Raw genomic sequence first — 18,254 nt, 5'->3', positions numbered from 1 at the left:
ATGAAGTTGGTTATCACATATTTATTGAACAAGTTGCATCTAGAGAAAATCATAGATAAGAACATATTAGATTATTTTATGGTTATAGACCCACTACTGCCTATAATACAAGATCTTCCGAAAGTTCATAAAAATGCACAAAATGACCCTATGCACCCTATAGTGGTGGGACGCAATTGGCTGACAGAGCCACTCTCTATTTATTTGGAAAAAAACTTTGATACCATTGTTAAATAAGAATATGTTTATTTTGAAGGACACTGAGCATTTTCTGAACAATTTGTTTGCTTTTTTAGATGCTAACACTGGTAAAATTTTTATGCATTAATTCATTCTTGTGACTATGGATGTCACCTCCTTATTCATCGTTATACCTAATGATGAAGGGGTCGTAAAGGTTGAACAGTTTTTGCACACTTTTTCTAACTTGGGAGAGATCAAAATCTCTGTCTTTACTATATTGAGAATAGAGTTGGAAAATAATGTGTTTGTATTTAATAATTCCATCCATTGGCTGTGTCATGGCGTAGCTATGGGCACTTTGTTTGCCAATAGCTATTCCAATGATGGCTATGTGGGAAATGGAGCATATACCTGAGGGACCCTACTCCAGATTTATACCTTTTTATAGAAAGTTTGTTGACAATTTGTTTTTCCTGTGGATAGGTACTAAACAGCAATTAAAAGAGTTTGAGTTGTATGTAAATAATACAACTAATTATTTACATTTTTCTATGAATGCATCAACACACAGTATGAATTTTCTTGATGTTACTGTTGAAGTGGATGGGAATGGCTCAATTTTTACTAAATTGTATAAGAAACCAAGCCATGTCAACCATCTTTTGTATAGGCATAGTATGCAACCCACTGACATCTTTAGTAACATGGTTAAGAATCAAGTTTTTAGAGCCTCCAAGTTAAATGTATGTGAAAAGGAGTTTCAAGAGCAGGTAGAAACTACACAGCATTGTTTAAGGATGAGAGGTTATAGTGACTGAGAAATAGTTGAAATTGTAGAGAAGGTTAAAAGGCTTGAAGGAGACCACAGCTATACCTTATTTTTCAAAACCTGCATCTGATAGAGTAATGTATAATAGGAACAATCAGTGTAAACTGAAGGTACCATTACATTATTCTAGTGAAGTTTCCACGTACATGAATGTTACTAGAAAACCTGGAATGTTCTTATGACAGACAAAGATATTTTCAGAGTGATAGAGACCACACCCAGGTTTGTTTTTAGGAACATGAAATCCTTAAAAAGGACCTTATGTTACTCAAGGAAAAAACATGAATATAGCAGTAATGCCACTTTAGCATGTGGCACTTGCAGTGTATGCACTTACATTGACAGCAGTTCTACTTTTACACACTCTGACCAGGATAGAATATATAACTTAAAAGTATTTGCCACTTGTAGCACCTCCACATTGGTTACTTGGCACACTATTCATTGTATTCAAAATTTTATGTAGGCAAGACAGATAGAATGCTTAGAGAAAGAATAAATGAACATCTGTATCATATTAGCGAAGGGAATAAAACTAATGCCATTGCAAAACATGTAATTGACAATGGTATTGAGCATACTTTTAATTTTTGGTTATAGGGAGGATGCACAAGACATTAAGAGGAGGTGCAGCAGGAATAGTACTGAGCAACTTGAGTCTAAGTCGATAATTAGACTGAGAGGTGATAGTGAGCATGGACTCAATGATGTGGTTCCTATAAAACATAAGCTGAAATTTAGGAGCCTAATACATTGAATGTTTTTTGCCTTTGTATTGTATTTTTATGCTATATATATATATATATATATATATATATATATATATATATATATATATATATATATATATATATATATATATATATGCATATATATATATTTGTTACATATGCATTTTTATGGCTGTATTATGATTTCTGTACTTAGGTGCTATGCATATGCTTTTATGAGACTGTTTGTTTAAATAATTTGTGTGCCTTGATGTCACATGATTAATCACCCCCCACCACACACACACACACACACACACACACACACACACACACACACACACACACACACACACACACACACACACACACACATACATACACACTTGTCTTCCACTTTCTCTCTTATTTCCTTCTGTTAACAAATATTATCCATAACTGATCAATACTGTGTGTTTGTTAATTTACACTGAGGCCACAGAAGCCTACTTATACAAGGTTATCCTGTTTCTCCACCTGAGAAATGGTTAAGAAATGACTTACAGTTTCAGAGCAGTCCTTGGTCAATTGTGATTGCTTCTTAAACACAAACTTGTCTTTGCTTTGGCTCATTAGCAGCAGTACAAAGAACTGCCTGCTCACACCCTTGTTCTCCCCTCCCCCTTCCCTGTTTATTACCTTAAAGGCAATCCCAAAGTTAATAAATATTACCTGTGAGCACCATTTTAAAACTACAACCACCCTTGTCACTATCATATGTTAATTTATCAGTTAACTCTGTTACCTGATTGTTTCCAGCCCCCTCATAAGAGCAACTAACAGGGTCTCTACCGCTCCCCACCCTGCCCCTATTCCCTCCACCCCAGTGGTCCCACCTTTATTGCACTCACAAACCCCTCCCATCTTTCCAGTAGCTAACCACAGCACTAACCCAAAACTACCTCTTCCATCTTCCCACTACTATCACACCTCCTCAAATAATATGTACAAGCATACCTTACCTATGCTCACTGCATGCACTCTCCTTGCATATCTTACATCCTACCAAAGATCCATCATTCCCCCACTCAACCACTACCACTGTACTACTACTTACACCACCACTCATGTCTCACCCTCACTCAGCTCCCCTCCCACCAACTCAAGAACCATCCCTATGCACTCCCCACATATTCTACCAACTATATTACTGAAACATAAAGCATCCCTACAATTTAACACAGTAACCCTTCCACCATACCTATTACCCACAGAGCACAATAATAACATTTCCCTTATAAACAAACACATTCAAAAACTGAGAAAACTAATAACCTCATGCATATCAAAACTAGCCGTAAGTGGAGACATCCACCCCAACCCTGGCCCTACCATCTCCAACCCCAGTCCTCATAATCAGACTAGAAACCACAACTTCTCCCATATTACAGCCAATAGAAAGCCAAGTGACTTCTATCTACTAAGCCTAAATATTAGAAGCATATCCAACAAAGTCCATGAACTCCATGCCACCATAGACTTGTACTCCCCAGATATAGTCATCCTGACAGAAACCTGGCTAAAACCTCACATTACCAGTGAGCAAATACTCCCTATAGGTTATGGCATACTAAAAGTAGACCGGCTAAACAAGAAAGGAGGCGGTGTAGCTATAATATTTAAACAGCATCTGAACATCCAGATCTTAAAATCATCAGCTCCACAAATAGACAATGAAGAAATAATATATACCAACCTCAAAATAAACCAAAACAAAACCATCAACATAATTGGATGCTACTTCCCACCTAGCCAAAACATCCCTCTACTAGAAAACCTCCTCAGCTGGTCTACCCACCATGTCCCCCAAGAAACTATAATTTTAGGTGATTTAAATATTGACTGGCAATCCTGTTCTGGCAACCATCCAACCCATCATGTAAACCTTCATGGCTTCACCCAACTGGTCTAGTCGCCAACCAGGAAAAATAAAAACTCCAGCAAGCACACTACCCTGGATTGGACACTAGTCAGTAAGAGCCCCCAGTCATATATAACAGGCTGCTTATTAGATAGCCTCAGTGATCACTCCCCAACATTCCTACTCAAAAAATACCTATACCAAGCTAAGCCTGTCATCTACCATCAAATACGTAAAAATCTAAACTTTAACACACTCACATTCATCTCATCCCTCAAAGAATGTAACTGGCATCCTCTAAAGTACCTCAGTCTTGATGACGCAGTTGAATTTTTTTATACTACCTTCCTGAGCATCCTTAATTACCATGCCCCCATAAGACTTTCCAGAACCAAAGCACAACCCTCCCCATGGCTACAGAAAACCACAAAGTCAGAAATGAAAAACAGGGATAAAGCCTGGGAGCACTGGCTCAAAACCAAAACCCCCTCAACTAGACAGAAATTCCTAGAACTACGCAATAGAGTCAAAAAGCTAATAAAACAGGACACATTTCAATGCTACCAGTCTGCCCTAGACTCCTCAAAACACAGCCCCAAACAATTCTGGTCCTCCATAAACTCCATCCTCCACCCAGGTAAAGTCAGTACTCCTCCTCCTAACATCCCTCACTCCTCAGAAAATATTGCTACCTCATTCAACACACACTTCACACAAACCATACTATCACTAGCTAAACAACACAACCCCCCCCTCCAACCCACACCTTCAATTAGTAATCTCCCCACTGCCTTCTCTTTTGCTCCTGTACCTACCTCCAACATAAAAAAAAAAACTCTTAATTAAACTTAAGCCCACCAAATTAGCAGCAGACAACCTCCCAAGTGAATACCTACAAATCGCAGCTGATGCTCTGGCCTACCTAGTATCCATCTTGATTAACCGATCTCTGTCAGAAAGTTATGTTCCCACACGGTGGAAAGTATCACATATAATTCCCCTCCACAAAGGTGGACCCTCCACAGAACTAACCAATTACCGCCCCATAGCTATTCTCTCTCCACTCTCCAAAATACTAGAGAGATGCATACACTCCCAGGTCTCAGACTACCTCCTTATTAACAACCTCCTTTCCAATACTCAGCATGGTTTCCGACCAAACCATAGCACCACCACTGCCTTACTCACCTTTACTAACATTATTCTTCAGCATAAAAACAATGGCTATCTCTTTTTTGCTACTTTCCTAGACCTATCTAAAGCATTTGACATGGTCCCACACAAACAACTTATCTCTGTCCTCAGTAACCTATCCTTCTCTCAATCAGTCACCAACTGGTTTCAGAGTTACCTGTCTGACTACTAACAATCCGTTGTATGGCAAAATGACATATCTCCCCAACTACCTGTCTTCACAGGGGTTCCCCAAGGATCCATCATTGGACCCCTACTCTTCTGTTTTCACCAATAATCTAGCCTCTGCCAACAAACATGGCACACTTATACAATACACAGATGACTCGACCATCATCTGCTCAGCCTAGTCCCTACCCAAACTGCAAAAAGTCACACAGGAAGCATTTTCCTCTGTTGAAACTAGGATATCCGATGCCCAATTAACACTCATCCCAAACAAAACTAAACTACTCATCTTCCAACCCACCAAACATATTGAAAACAACTGTCACTTTAACATCACAGCAAAAGACAACACCACTATATACCCAACTGAAAATACCAAATAGCTGGGAGTGGAAATAGACAATAAACTAAAATTTGACATTACATATCCATGACCATAAAAAAAGTCCACCAAAAAAAAAAACCCCCCCAAAAAAAAAAGGAAAAAAACCCCCTTTTAAAAAAGGAAATTAAAAAACAAACCCCTTCCTCACCCCAAAGGGGAACAAAAGATTTTTCAAATTTAAGGCAAATTTGTTTGCTTTTTTAGATGCTAACACTGGTAAAATTTTTATGCATTAATTTATTCTTGTGACTATGGATGTCACCTCCTTATTCATCGTTATACCTAATGATGAAGGGGTCGTAAATGTTGAACAGTTTTTGCACACTTCTTCTAACTTGGGAGAGATCAAAATCTTTGTCTTTACTATATTGAGAATAGAGTTGGAAAATAATGTGTTTGTATTTAATAATTCCATCCATTGGCCGTGTCATGGCGTAGCTATGGGCACTTTGTTTGCCAATAGCTATTCCAATGATGGCTATGTTGGAAATGAAGCATATACCTGAGGGACCCTACTCCAGATTTATACCTTTTTATAGAAAGTTTGTTGACGATTTGTTTTTCCTGTGGATGGGTACTAAACAACAATTAAAAGAGTTTGAGTTGTATGTAAATAATACAACTAATTATTTACATTTTTCTATGAATGCATCAACACACAGTATGAATTTTCTTGATGTTACTGTTGAAGTGGATGGGAATGACTCAATTTTTACTAAATTGTATAAGAAACCAAGCCATGTCAACCATCTTTTGTATAGGCATAGTATGCAACCCACCGATGTCTTTAGTAACATGGTTAAGAATCAAGTTTTTAGAGCCTCCAAGTTAAATGTATGTGAAAAGGAGTTTCAAGAGCAGGTAGAAACTACACATCATTGTTTAAGGATGAGAGGTTATAGTGACTGAGAAATAGTTCATATGTTCATTTATCAGTTAACTCTGTTACCTGATTGTTTCCAGCCCCCTCATAAGAGCAACTGACAGGGTCTCTACCCGCTTCGCTCCCCACCCTGCTCCCTATTCCCTCCCACCCCCAGTGGTCCCACCTTTATTGCACTCACAAACCCCTCCCATCTTTCCAGTAGCTAACCACAGCACTAACCCAACACTACCTCTTCCATCTTCCCACTACTATCACACCTCCTCAAATAATATGTACAAGCATACCTTACCTATGCTCACTGCATGCACTCTCCTTGCATATCTTACATCCTACCAAAGATCCATCATTCCCCCACTCAACCACTACCACTGTACTACTACTTACACCACCACTCATGTCTCACCCTCACTCAGCTCCCCTCCCACCAACTCAAGAACCATCCCTATGCACTCCCCACATATTCTACCAACTATATTACTGAAACATAAAGCATCCCTACAATTTAACATAGTAACCCTTCCACCATACCTATTACCCACAGAGCACAATAATAACGTTTCCCTTATAAACAAACACATTCAAAAACTGAGAAAACTAATAACCTCATGCATATCAAAACTAGCCATAAGTGGAGACATCCACCCCAACCCTGGCCCTACCATCTCCAACCCCAGTCCTCATAATCAGACTAGAAACCGCAACTTCTCCCATATTACAGCCAATATAAAGCCAAGTGACTTCTATCTACTAAGCCTAAATATCAGAAGTATATCCAACAAAGTCCATGAACTCCATGCCACCATAGACTTGTACTCCCCAGATATAGTCATCCTGACAGAAACCTGGCTAAAACCTCACATTACCAGTGAGCAAATACTCCCTATAGGTTATGGCATACTAAAAGTTGACCAGCTAAACAAGAAAGGAGGCGGTGTAGCTATAATATTTAAACAGCATCTGAACATCCAGATCTTAAAATCATCAGCTCCACAGATAGACAATGAAGAAATAATATATAGAAACCTCAAAATAAACCAAAACAAAACCATCAACATAATTGGATGCTACTTTCCACCTAGCCAAAACATCCCTCTACTAGAAAACCTCCTCAGCTGGTCTACCCACCATCTCCCCCAAGAAACTATAATTTTAGGTGATTTAAATATTGACTGGCAATCCTGTTCTGGCAACCATCCAACCCATCATGTAAACCTTCATGGCTTCACCCAACTAGTCTAGTCGCCAACCAGGATAAATAAAAACTCCAGCAAGCACACTACCCTGGATTGGACACTAGTCAGTAAGAGCCCCCAGTCATATATAACAGGCTGCTTATTAGATAGCCTCAGTGATCACTCCCCAACATTCCTACTCAAAAAATACCTATACCAAGCTAAGCCTGTCATCTACCATCAAATATGTAAAAATCTAAACTTTAACCCACTCACATTCATCTCATCCCTCAAAGAATGTAACTGGCATCCTCTAAAGTACCTCAGTCTTGATGACGCAGTTGAATTTTTTTATACTACCTTCCTGAGCATCCTTAATTACCATGCCCCCATAAGACTTTCCAGAACCAAAGCACAACCCTCCCCATGGCTACAGAAAACCACAAAGTCAGAAATAAAAAACATGGATAAAGCCTGGGAGCACTGGCTCAAAACCAAAACCCCCTCAACTAGACAGAAATTCCTAGAACTACGCAATAGAGTCAAAAAGCTAATAAAACAGGACAAATTTCAATGCTACCAGTCTGCCCTAGACTCCTCAAACACAGCCCCAAACAATTCTGGTCCTCCATAAACTCCATCCTCCACCCAGGTATAGTTAGTACTCCTCCTCCTAACATCCCTCACTCCTCAGAAAATATTGCTACCTCATTCAACACACACTTCACACAAACCATACTATCACTAGCTAAACAACACAACCCCCCCTCCAACCCACACCTTCAACTAGTAATCTCCCCACTGCCTTCTCTTTTTCTCCTGTACCTACCTCGAACATAAAAAAAACTTAATTAAACTTAAGCCCACCAAATTAGCAGCAGACAACCTCCCAAGTGAATACCTACAAATTGCAGCTGATGCTCTGGCCTACCTAGTATCCATCTTGATTAACCGATCTCTGTCAGAAAGTTATGTTCCCACACTGTGGAAAGTATCACATATAATTCCCCTCCACAAAGGTGGACCCTCCACAGAACTAATCAATTACCACCCCATAGCTATTCTCTCTCCACTCTCCAAAATACTAGAGAGATGCATACACTCCCAGGTCTCAGACTACCTCCTTATTAACAACCTCCTTTCCAATACTCAGCATGGTTTCTGACCAAACCATAGCACCATCACTGCCTTACTCACCTTTACTAACACTATTCTTCAGCATAAAAACAATGGCTATCTCTTTTTTGCTACTTTCGTAGACCTATCTAAAGCATTTGACATGGTCCCACACAAACAACTTATCTCTGTCCTCAGTAACCTATCCTTCTCTCAATCAGTCACCAACTGGTTTCAGAGTTACCTGTCTGACTACTAACAATCCGTTATATGGCAAAATGACATATCTCCCCAACTACCAGTCTTCACAGGGGTTCCCCAAGGATCCATCCTTGGACCCCTACTCTTCTCTGTTTTCACCAATAATCTAGCCTCTGCCACCAAACATGGCACACTTATACAATACGCAGATGACTCAGCCATCTTCTGCTCAGCCTAGTCCCTATCCAAACTACAAAAAGTCACACAGGAAGCCTTTTCCTCTGTTGACACTTGGTTATCCGATGCCCAATTAACACTCATCCCAAACAAAACTAAACTACTCATCTTCCAACCCACCAAACATATTCAAAACAACTGTCACTTTAACATCACAGCAAAAGACAACACCACTATATACCCAACTGAAAACACCAAATAGCTGGGAGTGGAAACAGACAATAAACTAAAATTTAACATTACATATCCATGACCATAAAAAAAGTCCACAAAAAACTAGGAGCGTTATACAGAAATAAGCAACTTCTCACCAAAGCAGCAAAGATTTCAATAGCAAATTCCCACCTTATCTCCACCCTACTTTATGCCTCTCCAATATATACCAACCTAAGGCAATGCGATCTAAACAAGCTAGAGACCTGCTACAACAAAATCACCCAATTCACCACAGGGACATCCTATCATAGTCACCACTGTCTCTCACTTGCTGAACTGGGCTGGCTTGAACTCCCTCACCTCCTTCAATGGTATCAACTCTCACTTGCCCACAAACTATTAAACCACCCACTAAATGTCCCATCCCTCCAGAATCTACTCCAACCCTATCGCACCACCAGACCACTAAGATCCAGCAAAAAAATCACTTGCAGATCACTAAAGCCAATAACTGCTGATGAAGCACTATTCTCTTGCACCATAGTCAACTTATGGAACTCCCTCCCACCCACAATTACCTCCATACCATCATGCACCCACTTCAAAACATTACTAAAGGCGCACCTAAAAATATGCTGGCTATGCCCTTGCAACTCCCACTCTAATATCACCCACCCCATCCAACCACTACCTTTCTTTTTACTCCACTAACTACCTTGATTATAGCAAGCTCAAATGCTCATAAGCCTAGTACTTATTACACAGCAGGAACTTCTTATTGTAACATTTGTTAATGTCTGTTATGTACTTCACAGATAAAGATTCTAGTTGTCTACTGATGTACTATGTTCTTCATCTGTAAATATGTTGTAAGTAATTGCTATGTTAAATTGTTAATCACTATGTAATCCAATGTAACTACTATCTGTTTATTTTAACTGTGGAGCTTTTCTCCCCGGGCCTCAATTGAAAATGGACCTACGTCCAGTCGGATACTCCCAGTCAACAATTGTAAATAAATAAATAAATAAACAAATCACGGGAGGTAGTATATGGTATTTAAGCTGAGTTTTTTTAGTTTGATAGACATTACCTGAAGAAGCAGCTTAGTCTGTGAAAGTGCTTGTGGTTTCAACAATAAAAGTTTTTATTGAAACTGGCCATTTTGGAGTCCTTGTGTCTTCCTGGATTAATTTTTTTGTTTTCTTTACTGGGACTTCTTTACAAGAAAAGGTTGGTCTTTGTGTTTGTTTTTAATATTTATTAATTACAACTGAACATAGTATAGCTGATTTTAATCACAGTATAAACATCCATGTAATGTTAATCAGGACAGAGTGACCTCACTCATCCTGACCCAGTAAGCAGTGTCCATACCTCCATTCACTTACTTTACTTATGAAGCAGCATCTCATCACTTACTTCATATACCATTTATTGAATTACACCTCCAACCAAATAAGCAGTATCCTTATCTCCACTCGCTTATATTTACTGAAGCCTGTCATTCTTCTCCACCCACCAGCCTGACCAGACTGCTCCCCCTCCCTCCTACCAGAATTCCACCAACCTAACCACCCATAAAAAGGGGGGAGGGGTTGTTAAGCCAAACATCATTTGGTGTACCCATCCTTTCATAATCAACTGCATCCATATCATCAACCCCCAAAACCCTGTCATAAGCATTGAAAGCCGCCACTTAACTAACAGTTACAATAAACCAATAATCTCTCTCCAATACTAACATCATAACCATCTCTTTGCATAACTTTGGTATATTAACTAACTTCACACTCATTCTGATTACCAATATTAACATTGTAATGAGCCCTGGGACATTACCTGCCCTAGGCATCACCAAAAACATTAAACCCAATGCACTGTAAAACCACCCAAGGGCAATTGCCTACCATCATCCTAACTGCAGCCCTATATAATAATGTCCAAATGGAAAGTGGCCATCACTACAGCTATCCAGTATAAGCTTAAAACATAATGACCATCCTAACCTTTGCTGACCCATAAAGACACTTTCTGAATGGCAAAAATCCAGTCATAATATAAATACCACAGATACTGTAACTCATCGCCCTCCATTTCCCAACAAAATTCCTTGCAACCAAACCCATCTTTTGTCAATAGTGAAAGTCTGTTAATCTTCATACTCAAACTATCCCAACCCTTCAAATCAATGACTACTAACCAAATTAATTCACTTAGCCTTGTCATCCATGCATCTGAAGTACTTACAGCAACATCCTCCTGACCAACTGAACTGCCTTACCTTGCCCCCAAGCCTGGCCATTAACTAAATCCTTCCCACTGACCATTGTAACCCACAAATAAGTAAGCTAGCCTTGCCCTACCGTATGCTTTACTTCTAAAGAGGAGCCCCAAACTCCTGCATCAAGCCTTTAACCTTAGTGCAACATGATACATCTCAGCAAACAGACAGGACCACCCATACCACTGCCATCTTACACAATTGAAGTGTATCCTAATCTCCAACACCCACTAAACCTACTCTATGTTAAACTGAAACTCAAAATACTCAGCATTCCCAATTGTTCCTCCATCCTGTCATCCACCAAACCACAAGCAACCCCACAAACCAACACCTCCTATAATATGTGTAAACAAAATGCAAATCCCCATGACCAACCCTATTCATCTGTCCCATGGGCAATCCCAGTTAATTAACTGGAAGGCAACACAATGATAAACTACACCAACTTATTAATCCCTACTTAAGCAACCCCAATTAAACTGGCCAACATGCAACTTCAGTAACCCAAGAAGCTGAAGGACATCCTCAATCCATTACTTGACCCCAGCTTCCCTCGAACCTTCTCTTTCCTTTTGATAAGTTTATAGCTGTTAAGTAAATAAGCATGTCCTACTTCTGCAAGAAATCACAAACAACTGCCTTTCATAAGCCTTCTAACTTCTGCTTAACAAAAAAATGCCTGTCCCCAAAAAAATAAAATAAAACAAACAAAAAAAAACACATACCCACAATGCTCCATCAAGCCCTATCTATCCATAAAAGTCATACTGATCACCTCCTGCCTGCCCAAAGCAAAGTCAAATAGTACACTTGTTACTTACTCCAAACCTTAACCTGCTATGCAACATTAATAAAACCGGCTTGAGGGACAGATTTGTCTCCCAGAAAATGCCACATTCAAAACAAACTCCCACTTCAACAAACACCTGGATGTGTAAGTGTAAATTCCCCAACAGTTCCACCCTTGTCTCTCTAAAAGCACAATAGGAGCAGCCTGTGGAAATAAGATTTGAACTTGGCTAGCTTGCAAGGGCCCTAGAACCAGTGACTTCATAGCTTCTTGTGATTGTTGTGTCACCACCCCACCTGTGAAAACCCCAAACTCCCTTTAAACAATCCCCAGCCCTGCTTTACCTTTCCCCAAACATACCTCCCATCAACCTGCCCCTACACTACCTGCTCCAACTCTGATGTGCCTTAATGACCACTAAAATTCTGCTACCATAGTGCACCTCTCCAGAACTCAAAAACATCCATACAAACAAAATCCATTACCTTTCAAATCTATTTCTAGCAGGGCACTGGCCACTGCTCACTTAGCACTCCAACTGTGATCTCAATGTGCACCAGCCAAGTGACCAGGACCTCCATTGAGACAGCCTCCATCACCTTTTGAGTTCCATTCCTTCCTTTCACCAACCAATGCCCACTCAAATTCCATATCTCTGCAATCTGTGACCTCAGTGCATAACACTCAAATGACCAGCATATCAGCCCAGCAGAATCCATTACCTTCAGGCCACTGACTGATGTCCATTCTGCACTCATCCCTCTGCAAAAGAAAAGAAAGCTGTATTAGGTGTTGCCAAGGGCCTACCTTGTTTACCAACCTCACATTTACACTAACCCACTTCCGTTATTCTTAACCTGGTGCCACTGCATCCCCTGACAAATCTTTACATCCACTGAACAGACAGAAAACAATAAGCCATCATGTCCCAGACCCTCTACTCTAAACCAATCTACCACACCTATACCCCATGGATCGCCTTTTACCTATGCAGAAACAATAGCAAAAGTGCTGTCCTTACTGACTCAGCCCCTATATAAATATATATATATATATATCTATATATCTATATATATATATATATATATATATATATATACAGGCACTGTGACCTCTATCAACGATCCCCAAGAACTTCTGGACTGCCGAGAGGTGAGTGGCAGCCTCACCACCCACACTCTGAGTCCCACATCTTCTATACTTCACAACCTCCTAGGACAAAAGAACACTGGACAAACTAGAGTTCTATGAAACACCAATGTCCTATTGTGTTGGTTAACTGCACAGCATCTCCATTAATGAACAATCTGTGGTGAACCTGTATTGGCCTAAAGTGCAACAAATACAAATTGACAAGGGGTCACTATGCCTAGAATCCCATCAGGACTCCAGCAACTGTGATGTTAGCAGGAGGAAATGTGCAGAGTCTTCACCACCACTTTAAGAATGTGTATGGAACAAAATAAATGAATAAACAAATAAATAATTTACTAATGTAGACTATGCCTTGTATGATAGACAGAGCCTGTCTTGAACCGTATGGACAACCCAAATCAAATCTGCACTACTGAAAAGCAAGATGTCCACCTTCATGTTGTGCCTCCCTCTATGTCCCACCGTGTGTACCCACCAAGTCGCGCCAACTCAAAACAACCTCTAGCCTTCATGCCTACAGCAACACACCATCCCTTCTGCATACCCACCCAGAACCCTGAGCAAACTGTCATTAGCTCCTTTCATTTGAGCTAACTGTTCTTCCATACACTACAGAACACAAGTAACGAAGTATATCAGGAAAAGATAGATATGGGTCAACTGCTTCTACAAACTAACTCCTAATGCTTAAGCTGTATGCCAAAATCCCATCTATCATGTGATGAACTTCTGTTATTGCACTGCATATGTGTCATAAATGCTTTGTCATATGTGGTCATATCAGTGCTATTTAAATTAACTTTGCTGAAGCAAATTAATCAACATATGTGCATTATAATAACACTTTTTCTATGTGTTCTTATTGGAAAATATTCAAAAAGTATGGGAGCACAGAAATAAGCAATTCACAGGATAGTGTAACATGTGCACAATGTTATTCCTTGACGGGGATATCTGTGCATGTGTTCCTGCTTCTATAAGTATATTTTATTGACTAATTCAAAGTTGCTCTAAACTCATCACTGATAAGTGAACATGTCTTTAAAAGATAATGTTGTTGGGTAATTATTTATAGGAGCTTAAGCAAGCATAAGAAACCTGCAATGAACAAAAGCATAACACATTATCTACATAGGGTCATAGGTTCATAGGTTAGTAATAGGCTATTGGTCCTAGGGCCTATACAAGCTTAGCCATAAAAATTCCCCTGGATATTTCTTCCCACAATATTTACTTCCTGGACCTCTGTCTAGCAGGCAACTGATGTGATCCCCGGGGTGACTTTCCTATCTCCCATCCAATTGTCAAGGTTCCTTTTGAAGAGGGCCAAGGAGGCACTCTGCATGACATGTATGGGCAGTCTATTCCAGAGTATGGGGGGTCTCTGGGTCAGGAACCTATCCCTCCAGCATGTTTTGTTTATTGTGATGACAAGGTTTAGATCCCTGAAGTTTGTGGCTCTGAGGGACTGGGATTTCTTTAAGTGGATCATGTCCAACAGCTCAGGGTTTGACATGGCCTTGTATGTTAAGCAGAGGTCACTTCTGAGTAGATGATATGCCACAGAGTATAGCTGGAGTTTTTTTAGATGGTCAGCATAAGGCATCTGCTTTAGGCCTGTGATTCTTTCAGTGAGGTATTTCTGCAGCCTTTCCAGCTGTTGCAGATGTCTTGTGAGGTGCATACTAAATGGGATGTTGTACTCTATAATGGGTCTAATGGCAGATGAGTACTGTGGGACAATGACCTCCTTTTTTCTGGATGAAAAGCCCTTAGTGATGAGGTGTGCTGCATAGAAGGATTTCCTGACTGTTGTGGTGATGTGGTTATCGAAGGTGAGACTACTGTCCACCTGTGTCCCTAAGTCTCTCATCACACATTTGGTGTTTAGTGTACTGCCACCTATGTGGTAATTCATGGGTACATGTTTTTTTCCCAAAGGGGATAACTATACATTTCTTTTTTTTTTTACTCAGATGATTTATATTTTAAATTTTCCATAAACAATAAATGACAACTTATCATGGTTTACAATCAAGTTAGATAATTATTAACTATATACAAATTTGCATTTAGCCTGACATTTTAAAACTTGCATGATAAAAGATTACACGGATATAATTTAATTAAAGTTAAATAGTGCTTGCTTCATGAGGAGGTTAGATCCATTTGCAAAGTATCAATCAAAGTTAGAATGTTTTTCCAAGGGTTTTTAGTTAATGGTCTAGGAAACAGTCTTAATTCTTTGGTTTTTATTGCCATTAAGGCTGTCCTCTTCAATACACATATGAAATCTTCTTTGCTAGGAGCTGTGGTAGAATTCCATCTCTTTGTTATGCATTTCCTAGCTATAGCTAGTATAGTTCATAATAAATGAATGTCAGCCTTATTTGAAGAATAAGCATTATCAGTTATATTCAGTAATAACAAAGCCTTGGTCATGACAAAATTATCTGCATAAATCGCCTGCAAGAAGTTGTTAATACTTTCCCAAAAGAGCTTAATTTTTATACAGTCGTAGAAAATGTGAGACCAATCAGCCTTATTATACTGTTGACATCTCCAGCATAACCCATCATTAGAAGGATTTATTTTTGAAACTTTATCAGGAGTTAAAAAAGATCTATGAAGGAATTTCCAGATAAATATTCTCCAATAATGAGAACAAGAAGTTAATTTTACTGAGAGAAGTAAATTAGATTTATTTTCTGAGGTTAACTGAATCATATATCCTTTATCAATATATTGCCAATATGCTGGTTTATGTTGTGTTTTGTAATTTTTTTATTAGATTATATAAATATGTAGTACCATTTTCCAATTTCTTATTATTATATAAAATTTCAAACAGTCTGGATATAAAATTTGGTGTATATGAAAAAGAAAAATTATTTATTATCCTACATAGATCCCTGGAGTACGTCAATATATTCTGAAGCATTAACCATTCATGAGAATTCACTTTGTAAGTTGACATCATATATTGTAAATCCCATACTTGCTGATTTTTTAGACAGTGTAACCAACAGATTACATTTTCTGTTCCCAAGAGAGGAATATATCTCTATGAATTCTATCTGGGAAGTTTTTAGTAATGCTGAAGGGAATTAATGTCGCAAACCAAAGCTTTAAATCCATATTCATGTTTATAAATTTCCTAAAATAGTCAAATAATTGATTTATTAAATTTGTCCTAGTTAGTTTAGTTATATTGTATTGATAATTTAAGGACAATGAGAACCATAATATATTGCCCTTGTCTCGAAAAGTAGAATTTGTAAGTAAATTATTTTCATTTTTTATTATTATAGTTGTACATAACAATTTCCAGTTAGACATATAATTTGGATTGTTCCATTCAACCACAGTTTTAAGTAAAGTTGCTCTTATATAAGATTCAATATCTGGGAAATTTATTCCTCCCTGGTCCCATTGTCTGATATGATGGGTATATGCAATTTTGTTTCTTTTTGGAAACCACAGAAATCTTAGCAATATTGATGTTATTTTCTTAAGGTGAGTTTTCTCAGGAATTAACAAAGTGGCTTGTACAACATACACAATTTTAGGGAGAAGAATAATTTTAATTCACTGTAATCTATCTCCAAAAACTATAAATAACTTATTATATTTACCCACTAGAGAGTCTATTGTAGCTATGATCCTTCTATAATTAATATTCAATATATCTTGAATATTTTCACACAAATCTATCCCTAAGTATTTTATTGTTGAGACATGTTCTCCTATGATATGATTCTTATCTATTTGAAAATCCTTTTTTTATTTAATAATAAGTATTCAGAATTTTGTTTATTAAATTGGAGTCCTGAGATCTTATGAAATGTCTTTACATATTATCTAATTCAACTGTTTCTTTTGAATTCAATAGTGTAAGAAGTATGTTGTCAGCAAAGGGCATGATTTTGGAGTTATATTGACCAAATATATTTATTCCTTTTATCTTTGGATTGTTTCGTATTAATAATGCCAATAGTTCTATAGCTAATGCAAATTAAATGGGTGACATAGGGCAACGTTGTTTAGTACCTCTCATAACTTGTACAGCTTCTGAGGTAAAGGGTCCTAATTTAACATAAGTTAAATTGTTTTCATAAACCTTTTTAATAAATGTAATGAATGAGATGGGAAATGTATAAGCTTCTAAGATTTTAATTAAATAATCCCAATTCAAGGAATCGAAAGCTTTCTCAATATCTAGTCCAATTATTAAGGTTTCTATATTTCTTTGTTTAAATAATCAATTAATGTCAATATTCTTTTAATGTTATCATGTGGATGTCTATTTTGAATAAACCCAGTTTGGTCATAGTTGATAATTTCATTCATATGATTTTTTATTTTTTTAACCAATATAGACATAAATATTTTATAATCATTATTTAATAATGAAATTGGCCTATATGAGCTGCATTGACTCTCATCCTTGTTTTCTTTTAAAATAGGTATGATTAAGGAGTATCTCCGTGAAGGAGGAATTAATGCATGACTTTGAATTTCAGTAAATGTTTTATGTAGTAATGAGGTTATATTTTTGGGGAAAAGTTTGTAAATTTCTGTGAATAAGCCATCCATTCCAGGAGATTTACTAGTTTTACTTTCTTTGATTGTATCTATGACTTCTTTGTGAGTAATGGATTTTTGTAATTCATTTTGTAAACTTTCAGGGATTGGTTTAATATTTGAAAACACATTTTCTAAAAGGGGATGTTCTGGCAAATTATTGTTATTTTTAAAATGATTTTTGAAATGACACTTGAAAGCATCTAGAATATCTCCTATTTCTGAAACTTTCTTACCTTTTTCTTCATGTAGTATATTAACAATAGTATTAGCTTTAGATTGCATTTTAACTTTAACAGAT

The sequence above is a fragment of the Protopterus annectens genome, chromosome 5.part1, assembly GCF_019279795.1.
Source record: "Protopterus annectens isolate FY-2018-M chromosome 5.part1, PAN1.0, whole genome shotgun sequence".
Lineage (NCBI taxonomy): Eukaryota > Metazoa > Chordata > Ceratodontiformes > Protopteridae > Protopterus > Protopterus annectens.
This window is presented reverse-complemented; position numbering follows the sequence as displayed.